At 38.5% G+C, this 22,037-nt stretch overlaps 1 protein-coding gene across 1 annotated transcript in view; it reads right to left on the bottom strand.

Moving 5' to 3' along the window:
- AGBL1 (AGBL carboxypeptidase 1) overlaps window positions 1–22,037 on the bottom strand; it is a 995,991-nt gene that overhangs the window by 739,995 nt on the left and 233,959 nt on the right. The gene's annotated exons all lie outside the window — the stretch shown is intronic.

The raw sequence follows: 22,037 nt of genomic DNA, 5'->3' as shown, positions 1-22,037 counted from the left end.
TCCTGCACCAAAAGCTTCAAAGGAAAATACGAGCTGGTTACAGGCCATAGAGGACCTTAAGAAGCAGATAAGGGAAGTGGAGGAAAAACTGGGAAGAGAAATGAGAACAATGCAAGAAAATTATGAAATGAGAGTCAACAGCCTGACTGAGGAAAATCATACCTTAAAAAATAAACTAACTCAAATGTCAAAAGGGGCTCAAAAAGGCAATGAGGAGAAGAATGCCTTAAAAAGCCAAATTTGCCAGATGGAAAAAGAATCTCAAAAGCTCAATTAGGAGAATCATTGCCTCAGAATTAGATTGGAGCAAATGGAAGCTAATGACTTTATGAGAAATCAAGATGCTGTTAAACAGATCCAAACAAATGAAAGAATAGAAGGCAATATGAAATATCTCATGGGAAAAACCACTGACCTGGAAAATAGATCCAGGAGAGATAATTTAAAAATTATTGAACTACCTGAAAGCCATGATCAAAGTAAGAACCTAGAAATAATCCTCCAGGAAGTTCTAAAAGAAAACTGCCCTGATGTTTTAGAACCAGAGGGCAAAACAGAGGTTGAAAGAATCCACCAATCACCTCCTGAAAAAGATCTCAAAAAGAAAACTCCTAGGAATATTATAGCCAGGTTCTGGAATTCCCAGATTAAGGAGAAAATATTACAAACAGCCAGGAAGAAACAATTTGAATATTGTGGAAACACAATCAGGATAACCCAGGATCTGGAAGCTTCTACACTGAGGAATCGAAGGGCTTGGAATATGATATTCCGGAGGTCAAAGGAGCTGGGATTAAAACCAAGAATCACCTACCCAACAAAACTGAGCATCATGTTTCAGGGGAAAATATGGTCATTCAGTAGAATAGAGGACTTTCAAGCATTCTTGTTGAAAAAACCAGAGTTGAGTAGAAAATTTGACATTCAGATACAAGAATCAAAAGAAGCATGAGAAGGTAAACAGGGAAAAGAAATCATAAGAAACTTATCAAAGTTGAACTATTAACATTCCTATATGGAATAACAACAATTGTAACTTATGAAACTTTTCTCAGTAGTTGAAGGGAATAGAAATACATACATACATACATACATATATAAATATATATATATATAATGTCTATATATGAGGGTATATGGGCATATGAATACATATGTGAATGTGTGTATATATGTTTACAGGTATACATAGATAGAGGGCACAGGACCAATTTAACAGGAAGGGATGATACCTAAATGGTGAAATTAAGAGGTGAAAGAGGAATATAATGAGAGGAGATGGAGAGAGACAGAATGGAGTAAACTACCTCATACAGAAGAGGAAAGGGAAAATGGTTACAATGGAGGGGAAGAATAGGAGGGCAAAAGGGAATGGGTCAACCTTATTCCCATTGAATTTGGCTTGGGGAGGGAATGAAATACACACTAAATAGGGTATCTCACCCTCCAGGAGAGGGCGGGGCAGGGGATGAGAGAGGGGATGATGGAAGGGAGGGCAGGCTGGCGGGGGAGGGAATTTGGAAGCACCCACTTTTGAAAAAGGACAGGATCAAAGTAGAGAATAGAACAAGTGTGAGGTGGGATAGGAGTGAGGGAAATATAGTCGGTCTTTTACAATATATCTACTATGTTATTGTTTTGCACTAGCCACACATGTACAACCTATACTGAACTGCTTATCTTCCCAGTAAGGGTGGGTGAAAAGGGAGGAAGGGAATGAATCTGGAATTCAAAGTTTTAAAATCAAATATTCAAATATATATACTATTATTAATACTATTTTGCATGTAATTGGGAAATAATATATACAGGCACTGGGGCATAGAGATCCACTGGAAAAGTTGAAAGGGGTATGGGAGAAAATATGGGAGAGAGCAGATTGGAGGAGGGGTTATCCTGTGGGACTGCTATTTTGGGGCAGTGGGTAGGAGGAAAACAGGGAGAAAATTTGTAACTCAAAATCTGGTGGAAATGAATGATGTAAATCAGAAGTTAGTAAAGCATTTGAAAGATTAAAAAAAAAAGGAGAGGGTTTCAATCCTGCTTGGGCTTACCAGAAGACATATACCTGGAGGGATTTATTTGGACAGTGCAGTCAAAAGGAAGGTGAAATGTTGATTCAGCAAACCTATTTTCCTGTTTTGATGTTGTAAGTATTCTCCAGGTAGAGAATAACAGTAGTTGTAAGTTATTGCTTCTTGCTTAATTTTTTTCTTTCAATTAAAGCATGAGGGTCATGTAATTTAAGCATTTCTTTTGAAAAGAACTAAATAGCTGTCCTATACTTAAAAAAAAAGTTGAGCTTTTACTATCCCCATTTTACAGATAAGAAAACTAAGACCCAGAAAGATTAAGTGAATTAATTGCCTAGGGTACACAGGTAAGTAGCAGAGAGTAGCAGACTTCAGCGCAGGTCCTCTGATTCCATGTCCATCTAGTGTTCTTGACACTATACCACACTTTTGCATATCCTTAGTGTTGCTTAATGGATAGACTACTGTACTAGAAGCTAGAAAAATTTGGATTCAAATCCTTCCTCTAACTTTATTTGCTCTGAAGCCATGAGCACATTATGTAACTTTTGGGCCTCAGGCAACTCTGAAAAACTATAATGAATAGGTTCAGGTCAAAGACAGGATCTCCCATATCAACAAAATAAGGTCATCACAAGAACAGATCCTTGATACAGTAAGTCTATTGTTGGATATTCTTTAGCCAAGTACAGAGTTACAGTGAGCCAGTCAAAAATAGGAAAAGATTCTGACAGGCACTGATCTAATGCTACCCCTGACTCACTAAGAGATATATCATCATTTCTAAAAAGCAATTTAAAGAAAAGAGCTTGAGTCCTTCATAATGAACAAGTGGCATCAGGTGCCATGTGCTGAGCAAGAACAATTATAATAACTTGAAGTCAATAATTCATAAACTATAATGTATTATTAATCTATTATTGGGCCCTAAATAACATTTAATGAGATTAAGCTGATTGGAGAGCCAAGCTGTTGGACTCATATTGATTTAATCCATGTGCTTAATTAAAGTGTGTACATTGCCTACAAAATCATCATTATATTCTAGCCCTCTTTACAAGGAGACCCTTTCTATTCCACAATTCTATTTCTTGTGGATAAGAGCTTGTTCTTGATTAAAAATTAGTGTTGATAGATAAGGGATCTTGTTTTTCAAAACATCTTAGATAAACCAATCAGAAACATTCTCTGTAGTTCATGGATATTTAAAACTATCTCAGCGCAAGTATATTCATTATTTGACTGTCATCTTCCATAGGACTACATTCTAGTTCCTCCAAGGAAGTCAAAGATGTGGGAGGGGGATAGTAGTGACTTTAGATGCAAAGAAACTGGTTTCAAGTCCTTTCTCTAACACTTACTATTTGTGACCTTGGCCAAATTACTTAACGTTCACCATATGCAAAATTGAGAAGTAGCGTGGTTTGGTAGGTGACCAAAAATCAGTAGATCTGGAATTAGGAGGACCTGGGTTCAAGTCATGTGATATTCACTTTCTGTGAGGCACTCACCTAGTCCTTTCATCTTCCTTTTCCTTAGTTTCCTCATCTGTCATTGTAAGAATAGGGCTAGATAGCATCTAAGCCACCTACATCTCTACATCTATAATTTTATGATCAAATGCCTTCATGTGAACAAGAAAAGCGACCATTTAAACAACCATTTCAGAGATGATATAACAGAGGTTTGGGCAGCTAGGTGTAACAGTGAATAGAATGCTGGGACCAAAGTCAAAAAGGCCTGAGTTCAAATATGGCCTCTAATATTTATTTTCTTTGTGACATAGAGCAAATCACTTAACCCTGTTTGCCTCAGTTTCCTTATCTGTAAAATGAGCTGGAGAAGGAAATTACAAACCACTTTAGTATCTTTTTCAGGAAAACCCCAACTGGAGTCACCAAGAATCAGACACAACTGAAACTATTGAACAACAACAAAAATAACAGAGGCTCAGAGAAAGGAGAGGACATCTTTCTTTCATGGTTACCCATTAAAGCAGTCAGGAGTCAGGGAAGCTAGGTGGCACAGTGAATAGAGCACCGGCCCTGGAGTCAGGAGGACCTGGGTTCGGATCCGGTCTCAAGACACAACACAAAAAATAGCCGTGTGACCTTGGGCAAGTCACTTAATCCCAATTGCCCTCCAAAAAAGAAAAAAAAGGAGTCACGAGTTAAAGACAGTGTTCTTAATAGTCACTGAATAACCTCCAACTCTCTATGAAAATATAGACACCTTCATTCAACAGTACAGATGCAGAGTTGGAAGTGATGTCAGGGGCCATCTACTCCAATTCCCTCATGTGAGAATTGGGGAGACTTCGGAAAAGGAAAGTTAAATGACTAACCAAGGTTACACAGAGAGTGAATATCCTATGAGTCCTCCAACTCCTCAACACAGATTGATTCTTCTACTGAATCATGCTGCCTCCCAGTATCTTCAAGTCTCAGAAGTTTCTATTTAATATATATCCTCAGTTTCTAAAGGGTTTCCTAAATCATCCATCATTGTGAGAAATGAATACATGTAATACACATCTTTTGACATGCAGGTCTTCCTTTCACTTGTCATATGGCTGATGATCAGAGATATTGATGCTGAACATTGAACAAAATGTTTCTCCCTCAGTGATCTGACCTGATGATCCTGCCTGAGGGGAGACAACCAACGACAGTTCTACACACATCCTGGGGAAAGTAAAGCCTTCCTGTTTCACTAATGAGGGTCATACACTATTCATTTCATAAAGAACCACTCCCTCTTTTGGTGCATATCAGAGCATGTCAAGGATCTCACTGGCCCTATAAAATTCAGGGCCATCAATACTCAGCAACTGACCATCTCAACAGAGTGTGCAGTGAAAGGCAGAAAATCAGCCCATGAAAAGGAACACATTGGAACCTGTTCTCCCATCAATTCTCTCTGTATCTGGGCTTGCGGATTTTTAATGCCATCATCTGTTATAGTGAAAAAGGCACAAGAGAGTTCATGCCTGTTTGAGAGGAGCATTTCATCATTACCTGGGTGGGACTGGACATACATTTTAATTTTAGAAGTTTGCACAGTTAGTCCAACCAAAGACTCTACTATTTACCTAGTATTCCTGCTGGTCACTAGGAATGAATATTAATGGTGTATACTCTCTTACCTGTCCCCACCCCCTCCATGAGCCTGTGCATATAAATATCTGTCAACAGTCTCACCTCTTAGATTGCATTTGATTTATGTTTCAGGTATGAAATTAACCAAGTAACTGAAGTCCCTCCCAATTCTTGGATTCTATAATGCTACAAACTGTAAACTGGAAAGACTGTAAACTACAAACTATAAAATGACCGCTATTTTCCCCCACTATCAGTCCACAGGTATTTATTAAGTGCTCTCTAGGTGCCAGATACTGTGCTAGGCATCAGGGATACAAATACAAAGAATGAAACAACCTCTACGTACATATCTACATACGTGTGTGTGTGTCTGTGTGTTGTTTAATACAATGTAGTTTGGGGAGATAGAGGGAAAGTACTAGATAGAAATTGGGTAGGGGGAGAGAAATTAGGAAAGGTTTCATGCAGAAGTAGGTGCCTAAACTATAGCCAAAATGGGACCTTTCACCCTTCCCCACGGAGTATGAATTAGGCATAACATAATACATTCCCAGAGTTCCTTGAGTCATGCCCACGGTGTAACCATATCCACATCCATTCCCTTCTTTTTCTCCCACCAGCACTTGTTACTCTATGAATAAGTTAAGTAGAATTCTGGTCACTCTATAAATACCCATTAGCAAAGACTCCTAACCTCACGTTCTATAGTATTTCTACATGCTGGTTTTCTGTAGGCTTGAGCAGCACCCCCAACCATCTTCTGTGACCAGAGTTGAGTTTCTGCAGTTACACCCAACTTATGATTTTACCATTTGGAAATGACACTGAGAAACCCAAAGGAAACTCAATGAGCTGCAAGAGAGCCAGGGACTCTTCCCCAGCTGGATTTGTCTCGAGCAAGCCACATGGAGTGACCCTGTCCAGGAAACATTAGGAAGCTTACATCTTTGAGGTTTCTGGTTTTTTATGCTAGCCCTGAAGAGCTGAGATTAGTGACTGGAGTTTGCCTGAAGGTGAATGAATCATTCTGCAGCTGAAAACACATACACAGTAAAGTGTCTGTATAGCCCTTGATGGTGTCAGAACCAGGGAAGCAAGGGAGGAGCTAACTTAACCTGGACTCTTTATGTATTTTCATTTCAGAGCTGACAATAGTTTATTTCATTAAGAACAGTTCTCTTTGGTGGAACAAAAACAGGTTGTATCAAAAGTCTTGAAAGAAAGGCCCATTACTTGGAGAGACTCTAGCTAACATTTTATGCCAGGAAAACCTAGATACAAGATGTCAAATAAGCGCCTTTAGGCAATCATTTATACTGTTCTTTTGAGGCTACTGTTTTGACAACCCAACCTGACCTAAAAGAGAGAATGGAATATTCTTAACCGAAATAAGAGGAAATCTTTCCTCTCTACATCTTATCCCTATTTTCCTCCATAATAGAACTAGACCCCACAAACCGTAAAACATTCTATATTCAAAAAGGTTTCTAATAGAATATGAATGTGTTGGACAATTCTGCTATAGGAAACATACAATCAACTTTTATTATTCTTGTTAATGAAGCATGGCACTGAGACAAATATATCTTAAAGTAGAGAAAGATGCTTCTAGCTATCTTTTGGGTTTGGTTCTGGAACAGACTACTTTTCCTTAACAGATTTGCCTTCCTCCATATGCATCCTAGGCTCATATTAATAAAAGCTTGCATTTCCTGAACCCATCAATCAATAAGCATTTATTAAGAACCTACTGTGTGCTAGGTACTCTACTAGGCAATGGGAATACAAAACCAAAAATGAAACAGTCACTTTCCTTAAGATTATATTCTTCTGGGAGAGACAACCAGTTTATTATTTAGCATATGCAGAATATATTTTAAAATAAATATAAGAAATATAAATTTGGTGGCAGAAAGGCCTTAGGAGTTTGGGAAATCAGGAGGATTTAGGATAACCGAAAGGTGTCAGGTAGTGTTGAACTGAGTTTTCAAGGAAACAAGGGATACAAAGAAGCAGAGGTGAGAAGAGAGAGGGGTAAAGGTAACAGGAGATGGAGTGCCATATGTGAAGAACACCAAGGAAGCCAGTTTGGCTGGACCATGAAGTACAAGAAAGGAGGTAATATATAACGACACTAGAAAGGTAGAGTAGAGTCAGGTTGTGAAGTTCTTTAAAAGTCAAATAGTGGTGCTTAATTTGACCCTAAGGGCAATAGGGAACCACTGGAGTTTATGGAGCATGGAAGTGACTCGATCAGACCTGTGCTTTAGGAAATTCACTTTGACAGCTGTACAGAGGATGATTTGGAAAAGGGAAGGACTTGAGCTAAAAGACAAATTAGGAGGCTATTACAGTGGTCCAAGTGTGAGGTAATAAGACCTGAACTAGGGAGGTATGAGTGGAAAGAGATGGCCAAATGTGAATGGTGTTGAAAAGAAGAAAAAAAGCAAAATCTGACAACTAATGGATCTGTGGGAAGCGTAGGTCATCAAGGAATTCTGAGGTTGTGAACCTGGGAGACTGGGAGAAGGGCAATGTGCTTGACAGAAATAAGGCAGGTCATAAGAAAGTGGATGAGGGAGGATGATGAATTTTATTTTGCACATGCTGAGTTTAAAATGTCTCTCAGATATCCAGTTTGAAATGTCTACTAGACAGTTCGCTTATTTGGGACTGGAGGTCAAGATCAAGACCAATAGGGGTGAATATATGGATCTGGGAATAACCTGCATTGGGATGAGAATTAAATCCATGGGATTTAATAAGGTCACCAAGAAAGTACAGAAAGAGAGGAGACTCTAGGACAGAGTCTTGAAGTCTATCCAGAGTTAGGAGATATAATATGGATGATTACACAAAACAGGAGAGACTGTGAATGTACAAGAAACTATGCAACAGGGGAATCATGAGAAAGGAGTGTCAGGAAAACTCAAAAAAGAGAGAATATCCAGTATAATATTAGTTGGTAGAGGCAAGTGACCCAAGGCATTGCATCAGTGAAGATTCAATATTGGCAAGTAACAAAACAAATAGGTAAGAGCTAACTGCTTACCTCTCCAGTTTTAGATCCCAGATAGAGAGCCTTCTTTAAAAGAAAAGCAATTAAGTATCTGCCTATATGACATGATTTTAGGGACACCCAGAGAGCCCAGTGATCTCCCAATTTCTCTGCTTTACCAAATGAAAGTCAGAAGTGTCATAAGAAGAGCTTCATTCTTTCAGTTAAGTCTTCATCTCCTATTTAATGGAATTGTCACATACTGGAAGAAGCACTGTACTGAACCTCATGAGAACTAGAGCTCTCTAACTAATTTTATGACTGACTGAGTCATTTAAACTCTCTTAGGGTCAGGTTCCTATCACAGAATCTCAATCAGAAGGGGTAATCCAGTGTCCTTGCAATAGCCCCAACAAATGGTCACACAATCAATGCTTATGAGGGAGAACCTATTATTTAGAAGGCAATTCATTCCATTTTTGAACCAAAAATAAATTTGGTATGACGTGTTTTTTTTTTTCTTTACACAAAGCAAAATGAGGAGATTGCATTCAACAATCCCCAAGGTCTAGGCTGGCTCTAAAAGTCTATGATAAATACCACCTCAAGAGGTAAGTATTATATAAGTAATATAGGTTGTTTATACATTAGCATGAATATATTCATCAGATGTGTTCCTGAGGGCAGATTCTGACAAGCAGGAAATGAAGAGAGGAAGGGCACTGGAAAGAGTCTGATATATTGGGAAAGGATGGAGGTGGGAGGAACATTGGCTTAGAGTACAAGTTCCTAGCTGTGGGTCCACAGACTCATGCAGGGGTCCAAGAATAGATTGCTAGGCACACAAGAATTTGGATGATAGAAAATTACATTTTAATTAACTTCTTTTTTAAAAAATAATCATCTTCATTCTTATTAGGGAAAACGTATTATCATAAATACCATAATCAGAGACCATTATTTTGGAATCCAATAAGAAAAACTATGCATGTGCTGTAACAACTTAGTTCTGTGTTTGAGTTTCTATTGTTTTCCATTTGTGGTAGATGCATCTCATACAAAGGTGAAAAGAATTTTGAGTGGGTGACAGAGATTGCCTAGTGATTATTCTGCTTTCCCCATTGTCAAATACTTCTGTCATTTTTTAGATCTGAATGAATATGTGGTATATTCAACAGTATTACTCCCCCCAGATCCCCCTTAACAGAGAACTTTAAAAATAATGTTTGATGAAAGCTGTGTCTAATTTCAACCATCTGCAGGCTAGAATAAGATAAGCTTCCTTCGAGCTAGCTTTGGTGCTTGGCATGATCATGAAGCAGGCAATGCTGATCTTCAGTGTTCCTTTACATCCCTGGTTGATACCAGTTCTACCCCCACTTTCCCCTTCTCTCCTCACTTTCCTCGCTTCCATACATGTACTCCAGGGTTACAAAAGCAGGAATTAGAGGCTTGGATTTCTATTCCATGCTACTAACAATCAGGAATACTATGACATGGAGGCTGGATGCAGGAGAGACTGGTTATCCTCATGAATCTTATATACTAATGGGGAAATGACCTAGAAAGAATGCTGGTTTTACAATCAGAGGGCCTGGGGTTGAATTCCTGCTCTGAGATTTTCTATTTGTTGACCTTGGGAAAGTAATTTCACATTCCTAAATCTCAATTCCTTGTTTGTAAAATGAGGGAGCTTGATCTGATAACCTCTGTGATCTCCTCTAATTCTAAAACTACCTTCCTATGATCCAAATTAAGAATATGGTGGAATCCACAAACTACATTTCTTTTTTGGGTGTTGCATTAAGATCTCCCTCTCAACAAGGAATCTGCTTTAGAACATAGCAACCCAGAAGATTTTCAGGAGAATCCATATCTAGTTAACGTGTTGGTGAGCAGCTCAGTTTAATGATTTTCCCCAGACTCCTGGGATTTCATTGGCATCAAGGAAGATTGTTGTAAATCTTCCTGGTGGGTGTGGTTTGGTCTGGGATCTTAGAAGAATAAAAGTTCTTGACTTCTGGTACCTTCTACTCTAGGACTCTATATGGTGGTTGCTGTGGGTGATCTGCCCAAAGGAATATAAATTTTGATCCCTGATAAATTTTGATAATTTGGGGTTTATAGGCAAGGTTTCTTTCTTAAGGACCATGCCTTAAATTCAAGTCACTCTGGCTCTCCTTAACTTCTAAATGAACATTTCTTTCAACTAGATGATTTTAGGCAACAGGCCATTATTCTGAGAGGGGGATCATGGGCTTTATCAAAGGGGTCCATGATACAAGAAAAGATACAGAACTCCTGGCTTAGTGACTGAGAAATGGATTTGAGAGCCTTGGATATACAGTTCACTTGGATGCTTTTCTTTCAGTTTCTGTACTTACCTGACCCAAAATTTGTCCCTCTCTAATATGAGATGACCGAATTCATTGACATCTAAGGTTCCAGTCCAGGGACCATCCCTATCATTATCTAGATGCCTAAAGAGTGCAAAAGAGAGCAAGGACCAAAGCCAGCAAGGGACATATAATTGGTCCATTTCACAGTCTTTCTTGGTATCCTAGTAGCTAGAGGCCAAAGGAATGGGTGCCACCACAATGCCCAGCTATGAAAGTATTTGGACTATCTCCTAAGGAACGTTTCTGTGAATCTCAAGGTGTCATTCCACTTTGGCTCCCATCATCACCTTTAGAGCAGTTTGTCCTTATCTGAGAAGGGATCTCAAAAAGATACTACAAAGGCCAGAGAAATTAGGAATTGACTGCAAAGGAGACCAAAGGGAAGTTAGTTCTATGACTGTATTTTTCCACTTCATTCTAATTTAAAACCACTTATGAGTGACAACTCCCAACCTGAGGCAGGTGCAGCATGGTAGCTCATTACACCCGTGGGACCCTGTATAAATCTTTTTTTCTTTTTCTTTTTTTTTTTTGAGAACAGCTATTGTCTTCCAAGGAAAAGCTTTTAGCATAATGGCAGGCTGAACAGAATGTTTCTTTGTAAGAATAATTTTAAGCAGAATAAAAGAGAAATGTTCTCTTTTAGCAACTACAAATGCAATCCCCTATGAAGAGCAAAGTATGAGCAATTGGGGGCTGTAACCACAGACCAAGATATCTCACCTCCAGGGATACATAGAGGTGAGAGTACACACTTTTAAGGTGTAATCAATGTGGGAAGGAGGTAACTCTAGCTGCAGAAATAGAAGATCCACCCCCTCCCTCCTACCTTCTCCCCATCTTTCTCCTTTCTCTGCCTCTGACCTGCCATCTCAGTCACCAGTGAGTCAGTCAACAAGCATTCACTTGAGAATGTGAATTTCAAATGAAAGTGTTATTTTTTCCTAAGAAGAAATACCAATGAGTAAGCTCCCTTTCTCTGGTGATGACTATGTGGATTTCTGAACTAACAGTGCTTTAGAGATTATACACATATTATATATGTGTGTGTGCATATGTACATATATACATACACACATATCTATATATATCAGCAATATATAGATATAACTAATACCTTACTGTATACTCTCTCTCTCCTCTGAATTTTCCTGACAAGGCTTTTTCATGTTTCCCCTCCTACAAAGCTTGTTTTTTGCACATCCTCAGTCTCTGCTTCATCCTTACCACATCTTCTGACTCTGTATACAGCTCAAGGCAGTTTTGCGCTCTCTCTCTCTCTCTCTCTCTCTCTCTCTCTCTCTCTCTCTCTCTCACACACACACACACACACACACACACACACACACACACACACACACAAAATATATACATACTTTGCTATCTCTAAAATGATTAGTACTTTTACTTGTGTTGAGAGAGAAAACAAGAGACAGGAAGAGAGAGAAAGATAAAGAAAGAGAGAGAGAGTCTAATGTAATGACAAAGTCTATTATGAAGTCAGGTAAAAAGAAACTAATCATCTTAGAAGTCAATAGCAAAGTATACCAACAAATATCAAAAGTCAGAAACTAGGGGTCAGCTAGGTGGTGCAGTGAGGGGCAGCTAGATGGCACAGAGCACCGGCCCTGGAGTCAAGAGGACCTGAGTTCAAATCCAGCCTCAGACACTTGACACATTTACTAGCCATATGACTTTGGGCAAGTCACTTGACCCCAATTGCCCTCCAAAAAGAAAAAAAAAAGTCAGTAACTATGATCAGTATTATTATCAGGGAATAAAGGTCTGATTAGACCTCTTTTTATAATTTTCCATGCTTTACAAAGTGGGATTTACCCCCAAAAAACAGTCATGTAAGGTTAGTAATTTTAAAAAAAAGTAAAAATTAAAAAACATTTATTCAGGTGGGTAGTGGCTAGGTGGCCCAGTGGGTAAGAGTACTGGACCTGGAATTAGGAAGACCTGCGTTCATATCCAGTTTCAAACACTTAGTGGCTATATTGCTCTGAGAAACTAATTTCTCTTCTCTGGGACTCAGTTTCCTCATCTTTAAAATGAAGGAGTTAATGACCTCTCACATCTTTTCCAATTCTAAATCTATGATCCTATGATGTCTAACACAGTTTTTCATCTACTAAGCAGCCTTAAAATACCTTAACAACTCTTCTAAAGGAAAGAAGGATGCCTAAAATCTTCTTAATATATAAAAATCCTATTAGAAGAAGAAGATGATTATAAATACATATGAAGAAAAGAAGAAAATGAGGATGGCCCATACGCAATAATAATATACTCTATTGGAAAAACCTGGAACATGGTGGAACAAGAGGAGACCACCACACTATCATGCATGAAAAATCCTACCAAAGAAAGGTTTGTTAATACAAAAAAAGCAAGTTCCCATGACTGCCCCAATGACCAGGACGTGCTATGGAAGGTAACTGTGGCTTATATAGGGCACCATCTCTGAGCCCTCACCCAAAAGGTGAATTCATCATTCCTCTTCCTCCCCCCTCTTCCCCATCTTTAAAGGGAATAAGAGGGTTAAAATAAAGTCAAACTTCCTAAACTTACAGGAATTTTGATAGTCAAGGGACCTGCTAAACTCAAACTGCTTATTAACTTCTTGTATATAAACAGATTTAACTGAGATAAATGTAATCATCCTAGGACTCCATTAATCAAAAGAGTGACAAGAATAATCACATAGAGTCAAAAAACAAAGCATCTCTGACATATGATGTCTGTGCTGAAATGTCCCTGTTCAGCCCTCCCAAAACCACCTAATCCCATTCTTTTTCCCAAGCCCCACTCTCTGCAGCCTGACATCTAGTGAACTGTATTCAGTTCATTCTTTCCACTACCACCTTTGGTATGTTTTTAACCCACATTCTTAGAATCTTCTAGTATTCTAAGTTCTATTCCTCTTTCATTGCTTTATTATCTCATTTATGCCTTCCCTCTTCTTGAAATTCAGCTTCTTCCTGGACACTCATTTCTTCCAGAAATCTTTCAGTAACAACAAAGACTCCTCTGCCCTACTAAAGAAGATAGCAAGTGTCATTAGTTCTCTGGTATAATGAAAGGAGTTCTGGATTCAGAATCAAAAGATGCAGATTCTAATCCTAATGCTGTTGCAAAATAGTTGTGTGAACTTTATCTTAGTTTCCTCATCCATAAAATGATGTGATCAGCACCTAGTTCAGACTCTTATTCCCCTTTGGTTAGACTATTCCAGAAGCTTCCTTCTTATTTCCCCAATCTCCAACTTCTCCCTACATACAGCTGCCAAAGTGATTTTCTGATCATATGACTCCCCTACTCAGTAAACTCCAGTGAATCTATTACTAGTTTCCAAATATAAGCTCCTCTGCTTGTCATTTAAAGCTGCTCACCATCTCGCCACAACCTTCCTTTCTAGTCTTTGTTGCACAGTACCCTCTTTCTCACTCACAGAGGTCCAACCAAACCATTCCTTAAACATGGAACTCCATCTCCCAGTTCTGTGCTTTTGCCTTGTAAGTCTGGCATGCTTGGAATATACTCCCTTCAAAGTTTCATTTAAGCACCAAGAGAAGTGATTGTTTTTCTATTATATTAATAACCATTTATTAAATTAGGATCAAGGTTTTTCCTTTCTATTTTCTCATTCAGGGACCAATCCCTATAGATTAGTTAGTCAGTGTCTGAAAGACATTGCTGATAGATGAGATTGCCCAAATCCTTCTGGTACATGCTCTGCATGATTGGGTGAGACCCCACCTTACAAACAAAATCTAATCTAGCTGAATTCTTGCCCTTAGGAAGTTAAATTTAGGCCCTTGTACCCCTCCCACTATTGTGGTCTAGGGCAACCTAGTTTACAAAGGAGAAAACCAACCAAGACTGGGTGGAGTAAAGACTGATCCTTTTGTCCAGTTTGCTGGAGGCAGCTGAGCTGAATCATCAAGTCACTTTATCAGCAGGAGGAGCTGAAGGTTTTTAGCCTACCTCCTCCTTAATGTCTACCCCCTCATTAATTGTTCATCAATCCCAGTTGATTTTCACCTGTCAGGGATACTGACCTTTCAGAAGGTATTTAAGCATTAAGTGATCTCCATGGTTTTGTCTTTGGTTACCAAGAGACACTACTGGCCATCAATTTATTGATTATCAGCTAGCCTAATTAATAAATCAGTTATTAATTATCCAGAAACTGTCTCTCAGGCTTTTCATTCATCTTAGTGCCATCTACTTGAAGGCTTTTTTTTTTTATTCCCACACCCCCAGCTGCTAATGACTTGCCCTTCCCCCCCAAAAAAATTAAACTAACTATATATGGTATACCTATACAGGTGAATGCTATTTACCCTGGTTAGACTGTAAGCTCCTAGAAGGCAGTAACTGACTCATTTTGTATTTTTATTCCCAGTCCCTAGCACAGTACTTGATACAGAGTAGATGCTTAATAATTGCTTGTTGATTAGTTGATTTTAAGATCCATTACAGCTCTGACAATTCTATGAATTCCTAACATTTCATCTCTTAGGCCTCTATGTGAACTATGTCATCAACCTACCCCTACATTAGCTGGACAAGTCTCCTGTGGTTGATAAAGAACATAGAACATAGATTCAGATTTTACAAATGATAAAAATTCTTAAGTGCAGTGAGGGCAAATCTGGCTATAAAATAAAATTGAATATCTACATGTTGATAAGATGGGCCTAAATGTTTTCAGGAAAACATCTTATTTTTAATGCTTTTTAAAAGTAAATAAAATTAAAATAAAAACTTCTGTGAGACCCCAGAGTCCTTGAAGTAGGGGGAAAGTCATCAATAAATGATATTTACTGTTCCCCTGGGTCAGAACTCTGGGCCTGAAACTTTATTCCAGAGGAAACCATGTGGGAGTTGACTGAAGAAACAGGGGCCAAACCACAGGAGTCCAATTCTCCTGAGGTTTCTAGCTCTTTAGCTGCAGTCTTTCTTATTGGTTTTCTATAATAAGACTGAAACAATAATCTGAAATAGGTGGAAAACCATAAAGCAATTAAATAATTCCATCTAAAGAATGAGTGTTAGGCATTGAAGAACACAACAGAAATCCACCCCAATTCAGCCAAGTATAACCCAAATTGGAACTAAAGTAGTCTCTGGAAAGAGGTAAGCACATAAGAGACCATTTAAGCTGACCCAGAGGAAAGCCTGGAGTCAGGAAAGTTTTGAGTTCTCTGCTCCTCTGCTTTTCCCCTTCCTCAATCAATACATACCATCCTGTGATTCGGAGGGAGTAAAGTGGTTTTATTTCTGCTTTACAGGCTTGGTTGATTGGGTTTTGGTAGTAGGTGGTATTTCTGTTGCAAATGTTCTGCTTTCCTTTTGCTTTATAAACATGGCACAAGTATATCATAGGTAAAGTTGGAGTTTACTGAGTCCTATTACTATATAGCAACTGAAAAGGTGGTCACAGTGATATGGCATGACTTGAAGGGATAATGAAAGGAGAGTCCCCCTATCTCCAAATATGGCCTTATCATTAGAAGATATCTATATGGGTGCTCCCCAAATGATCTAAAATGCTTTCCACCTAACTCTCCTTTTTTTTTTAATTTAATTTTTCTCTTGAGGGCAACACCTTCTTTGGCATTTTCAGTGGTATGCTAAGTCTTGCCTCCATATCTGCTCTGTATTTTGCTAAAAATGAACTGGAAACAGACCTTTTCCTGGTCTAAATAAGGCCCTCAAGCTAAAATCTATTAATCAATCATTGAATACTGATTAAGCACCTACCATGTGCCAAGCCTACAGGGGATTCAAAGAAGCAAAAGATAGTCCCTGCCCACAAGGAGCTTACAATCTAAGTAATTAAACAGTGGCTAATCATACCTGTCACTGACTCTGAGCTTCCTTCTAGGGGCCACTCGAACCATTACCCCTCCTGGACGCCAAAAATCCACCTGCTGGAGACTAGGAGTAACTATTCAGATATGAACAATTTTCATCTGTCTTTCTCTACTTGAGAGACAGAATAGTGTAGGATAGGAAACAGTCCTAAAAAGTCAGGAAAACCTGGATCCAAGTTCTATCTCTGATATGCAGAAGAGGTATGACTGGGCAAGTGACTTAACAACTCAGTGTTCCTGTCAGCTCTTTTAAGATTAAAAGTTACAAGAGAGGGGCGGCCAGGTAGCACAGCGAGTAAGAGCACTGGCTCCAGTGTTGAGAAGACCTGGAGATCGAATCCCGGGCTCAGACACTTAGCACCCACCCAGAAACACCTGGCTGTGTAACCTTGAGCTAGTTACTTAACCCCAATTGCTTTAAAAAAGAAAAAAGAAGTTACAAGAGAAGGGTTCCAACCTGCATTGTTAGAGGGAGTTTTCTCACAAATGAAATCATAGGTTCAGCCTCTAACACATAATCCCAACTAAAAGTTATTTAGTGCCTTTAGCACCAGAAAACAGAGATCCTTCAAAGGTATAAACATCCTAGATACATAAAAAAAAAAGTGTCTATAAAAATCACCCGTGTTTATTAAATATCTATAAAGAAGATGTTAATATTATCTGTATGTACTATATGTAGTTCATATGTAATAATGGTGCCTCTATGTGCTATATATGTAGGATCTTAATAGTGCTTGTATTTACTATATGTAGGAACTCAATAGCGCCTATATGTACTATATGTGGTACATATATGTAGTATCTTAATGGTGCCTGGATTACTGCTACATGTAGAACCTATATGTAGTCTCTTAATAGTGTCTATGTTTACTATATGTAGTTACATATAGGAGCTTAATAAACATGGATAATTGCTAAAGGTACTCTTTTCAATCTATCTAGGATGTTTCTAGCTTTGGAGGATTTCTGTTTTCTGGTGTTTTAAGGTTACTAAATAATTTTTAGCTGGGACAACAGAATGGACGGGCACCTTCTCTTGTAACTTATAGTCTTAAAGAGTTGACAGGGAAACTGAAATGTTAAGTGACTTGCCCAGAATATTAAAATCCTACATATAGGTACATGGGACAGCCAGATGGAGCAGTAGATAGAATGCTGGAATGAGAATCAGGAAGACTCATCTTTTCTGAGTTCAAAATATGTTCTCAGACATTTACTAACTGTGTGACCCTGGGAAACTTACTTAACCCTGTCTGCCTCAGTTTCCTCATCTGTAAAGTGAGCTGGAGAAGGAAATGGTAAACCACTCCAGTATGCTAGCCAAGAAAAATCCAAATGGGGTCACAAAGAGTCCAACAAGACTGAACAATAACAACATATATAGGTACAGTTCAGAGAACAGTTGCAAGTATCATGAGGAGACAGAAAGGACACAAAAATGCTGTCTCCAACCTCAAGAAGGTTCTTATCTAGCTGTTTGAGAAGCAGAGCACATACACATGAGTGAAATAACAGAAGAAAATACTTTTTAAAACAGTGTTAAATATAGATTGATATTCTACAATTGTAACTCAGAGCCACTTAGATCTGGAAAAAAAAAAAAAGAGACCACTGGCTGGACATTTGTCCTGAGACCCTGAATTTTCCCTAAGGTCTGCCTCTGAGCATGGAGAGAGTCTACTCTCAAGAAAGTCCTCCAGGTAGTCTCCCCGCCCGCAGTCTTTTCTATATTACCCTCTATCCTGAACCTTTAACACACTACTCTCCCTTTAGTTCCTCTGGGGCCTAACCCCTCTCATGACTAATTATTATTAGCTGCATGTGCAATGCAGACCAGAGATTTTTGATTCAACTAATACAACTTGGTGGAACTCTGCTCTCTTTTCTGAATCTGAGCCCTGTACACACTTTCAAAACTGATATACTATGCAAATAAGGAAACAAAATTCCATGGGTAATCTCTATAGGCCAACTTACAGTAGAGCAAAGAGAGGAGAGCTTTATACACTCAGGATGAACAAAATGATACACTCTAATTCTCTTCATAATGAAAGTAGAATTATAGAGGCAGCAAATATAATTCTTGATTGATTTATATAAGGGCTTATGAAAGGTTTTGTAAACTTTTTCTGAAAACCTTGCATTGCAAAAACTTTATCAAACAATTGGTCACTTCAATATTTATTAATCAGCCACCCCCCCCCAAAAAAAAGTGTAGATGTCTTAATCGTGTCTTTTGAAAGACATAATAATTTTGAAAATCTCACTTCTATGATGTTTAAAAGGTTTGAGAGATGTAGTTTTTCGGTGATTTAATAATTTTATTAATAAGGCTAGCATGTTTATTAATAAGAAGAGTTCAGTGGCACTCTAGAATTCCAAAGACCCCTTATGATGGTAGGCTCACAGTTTACATGCCCTTGGAAGAACAGCTGTTTCTGAGGATAGCAATCAACTCTGATTGGTTAACAATTAATGAGAAAGATATTATAATTAGAGATTATTGTTTGTTCTTTGTTCTCCAAGAGGACCATGACATCAGGAAGTTGATGCCATGACTTGCATGTGAATAGGACTTAGTGAGAGAGGGCTATGCAAAGTCACCAGTCTCACTTTCTCCTCCAGAGACATCTGGGTCCAGTGGCAAGATATAGATCAGGATGAGTGGACATGGCCCCCATAATGAGAGGTGAGTTATAGTCCAATGAGTGTCTTGAGGTACTTGACTTAGACCACCCAAGTCTTGTTCAATGTGACAAAATGGAGAATTCACATTTTCTCAGACCTAAGTAAACACAATAAGCAGGAATTTGCCTAAACTTAGAATTTCTCTGTCTTTGATTAGATCTTAGCCATCCTGGCTGGCTGAGTCTTTGAGAAAGGTTTCCCACACTGATTTCTGGATGAGGAAGTAGAAAAGGGTAAAAACCATGATCCTGATTCAATAATTAGTTATTAGTACAAGAGAAAAATAAACATTTCTCTCACTCCTGACACATATTAGCTGTGTGATTCTGGGCAAATCACTGAAGCCCTCGATGTTCTAGATAACTGTCTAAGACTCTAAATCAAAATGAAAATGTTGACCTGCATTGGCAAAGGGAGCTTTATCCACTGGGGATTCTTTATATCAATGAAGTGTCTGTCTTCATCTCTCCACGTGGAAAACAGTCACCATTTCATGAAAATGAGAAATAAGAGATGGACATATTGAATGCTACATTGTTACCATCAGGATAAAAACACCAAAAGTGAATCTTTTCTGAAGATCTTAGTGGAAAGACACCGAGGAACTGGCATATGATGCAAAGAAACAAAGGGGTTGTGATTGTGTTAATGTAAAGAATGGTCCCACTAATGAAGTCATGTATCTGCCAGAGTAACAAAAATAAGATCCCTCAGATCTATCCCTTTAAATAAAAATTATTTGTTCAATAACTATAATAATTATAAAATTATAATAATAATATTTTATAATATTAAAAAACTCACAAGTATAATCAAATGTTACAACACCTTAGTGACCAATCATACAGAAGAGAAGAAAGTGAGACTCAGCGGTTAAGTTGATTGCCCAGTTTAAACAATGGCAGAGTCCTCAGGACTCATAATCAATTGGTCTACCCTAGACAAAGGAACCTCAGTTCCAGGAAGGTCATCAGTTCCAGGAAGGTCATCTTTCTAAGGTATAGATTTGATCATATGAAGCTTCTGCTCAATAAGCTCTAATGATTCCTTATCCCTACTAAGATCTAATATAGAGTCCTCTATTTGGCATTTAAAGAACAGCTAAGTGGCAAAGTGAATAGAGTTCTGGGCCTGGAGTCAGGAAGGCATGAGTTCAAATATGGCTTCAGATTTTTACTAGCTGTGTGACCCTGGGCAAGTCACTTAACCCTGTTTGCCTCACTTCCCCCTCTGGGACTATTTGTGCCCGACCTGTAGTAGAACTTTCTGAACTCATATTGATTTAATCAGTCACATTAGTACACATTGTGCCTTGACTCCAATATAATGTCATTTTGGTTCTCTTGGAGAACAAAGGACTACAATCAACCCACAAACCCTGAGTAAATCATTTAACCCTGATTCCTCATCTGTAAAATGAGCTGGAGAAAGAAATGGCAAACCACTCCAGTACATCTTTGCCAAGAAAACCCCAAATGCTGTCAAAGAAAGAAGGATGACCGAAACGATTGAACAACACAACAACAAGTTGACATTTAAAGCACTTCACAACCTGGCCCCTTCTTACCTTTCCAGTCTTCTAGACTTTATTTTCCTCCACATACTCTACACTGGCTAACTCTAATGTCCTAGAACAAGTCACTCTATATCCACCTTCCCTGTCTTTAACCTGGCTGTCCTCCATACCTGAAATGTTCTGACCCCTCACCTCTACTTCCCAACTCTCTGGCTTCTTTCAAGATTCAGCTCAAAGCCCACCTTCTGTAGGAGGTCTTTCCTGACCCCCCACCACCAGTCTCTAGTGACTTCCCCTTTCAGATTTCCTTCAGTTCATTTTTGTATATATCTTCTATGTACCTAGATGTTAGCATGCTGTCTCCTCCATTAGAAGGTAAGTTACATGGTTAGAGAATTTTTGCCTTTCTTTACAGCCCCCATCCTTGGCACATAGTAAGAATTTTATAAATGCTGATTGAGGGACCTCTCACCCTTTTTCTTTGAATTCATTGCTACAGAGCAGGGATTGTGCAGGACAACCTCCTTAGGTAAATAATTGTTCACTCAAGGCAGCCCTGCAATGATTCAATTCTTTAGCTCCCCAGCCCCACTCATCTGCCAAGCAGAGGGAACTGTGACTAGGGCACAAATTGTTCTTAAATGGATAAAACACATAAGAGAATTTTTGAAAATTCCCTCATTATTCATTAGAGCATTTTAGTGCCTCATTAATTCAGATGGTATAATCCGTTGTTGATTAGCCAGGTTGTTAAGCATCCATTGTCAAATGCTGATGAGGTGTGAGAAATTACATTTCATATCACCAATGAGTCACCTGAATGCAGTTAGCACCTCATCAGGTAAGGCTGTGTCTTTAGGGGATAAATTAACTGTTTTTTCTCAGACATCCTCCTCCCCACACACAAACCCCTTGGTATTTCTCATCCTGTTTCTGTGGTCCTATCTATCACAGAGCCTGGAATAATACCAGCAGTAATTTTCAAACCTTAACCAATTACCGGTCAAATATGTATTGCTGAAAGACAATTTTAGGTTAGCTTTTTGCAATCCTGAATGTATCTATCTATCCCTGGTGTTCTTTTCCTCCTCTATGCACCAAGCTCCCCAAAATTTAAATACATCTATGTTGCCAAACAGATCTCTAAAGAAAGATTGCAAAGTCCTGGTAAGGCTTTGATTGGAAACAATCAAATAATAAGACCTCCTTCCACAGTGTATGAAATCCTGTGTAAAAAAAGAAAGATATATTTTGTCTCATCTCCAATTCAACTTTGACCATAGAAGGAAATTAATTTTCTATATAGCTTTCTTTCCTTGGAATGCTAAGGAAGGATTCCCATCACAACCATCCTTTGTGAAATGTGAGATTATGTTTACGTTTATCAGTTCTTGATACTCAGTCCTTTTTTTTT

Source organism: Petaurus breviceps, unplaced genomic scaffold (genome assembly GCF_028583685.1).
Source record: "Petaurus breviceps papuanus isolate PSGF00001 unplaced genomic scaffold, PetGlider_PUasm1.0 37, whole genome shotgun sequence".
NCBI classification, from domain to species: domain Eukaryota; kingdom Metazoa; phylum Chordata; class Mammalia; order Diprotodontia; family Petauridae; genus Petaurus; species Petaurus breviceps.
The sequence above is the reverse complement of the archived record's forward strand: the minus strand, read 5'-3'. Positions and strand labels throughout refer to the sequence as shown.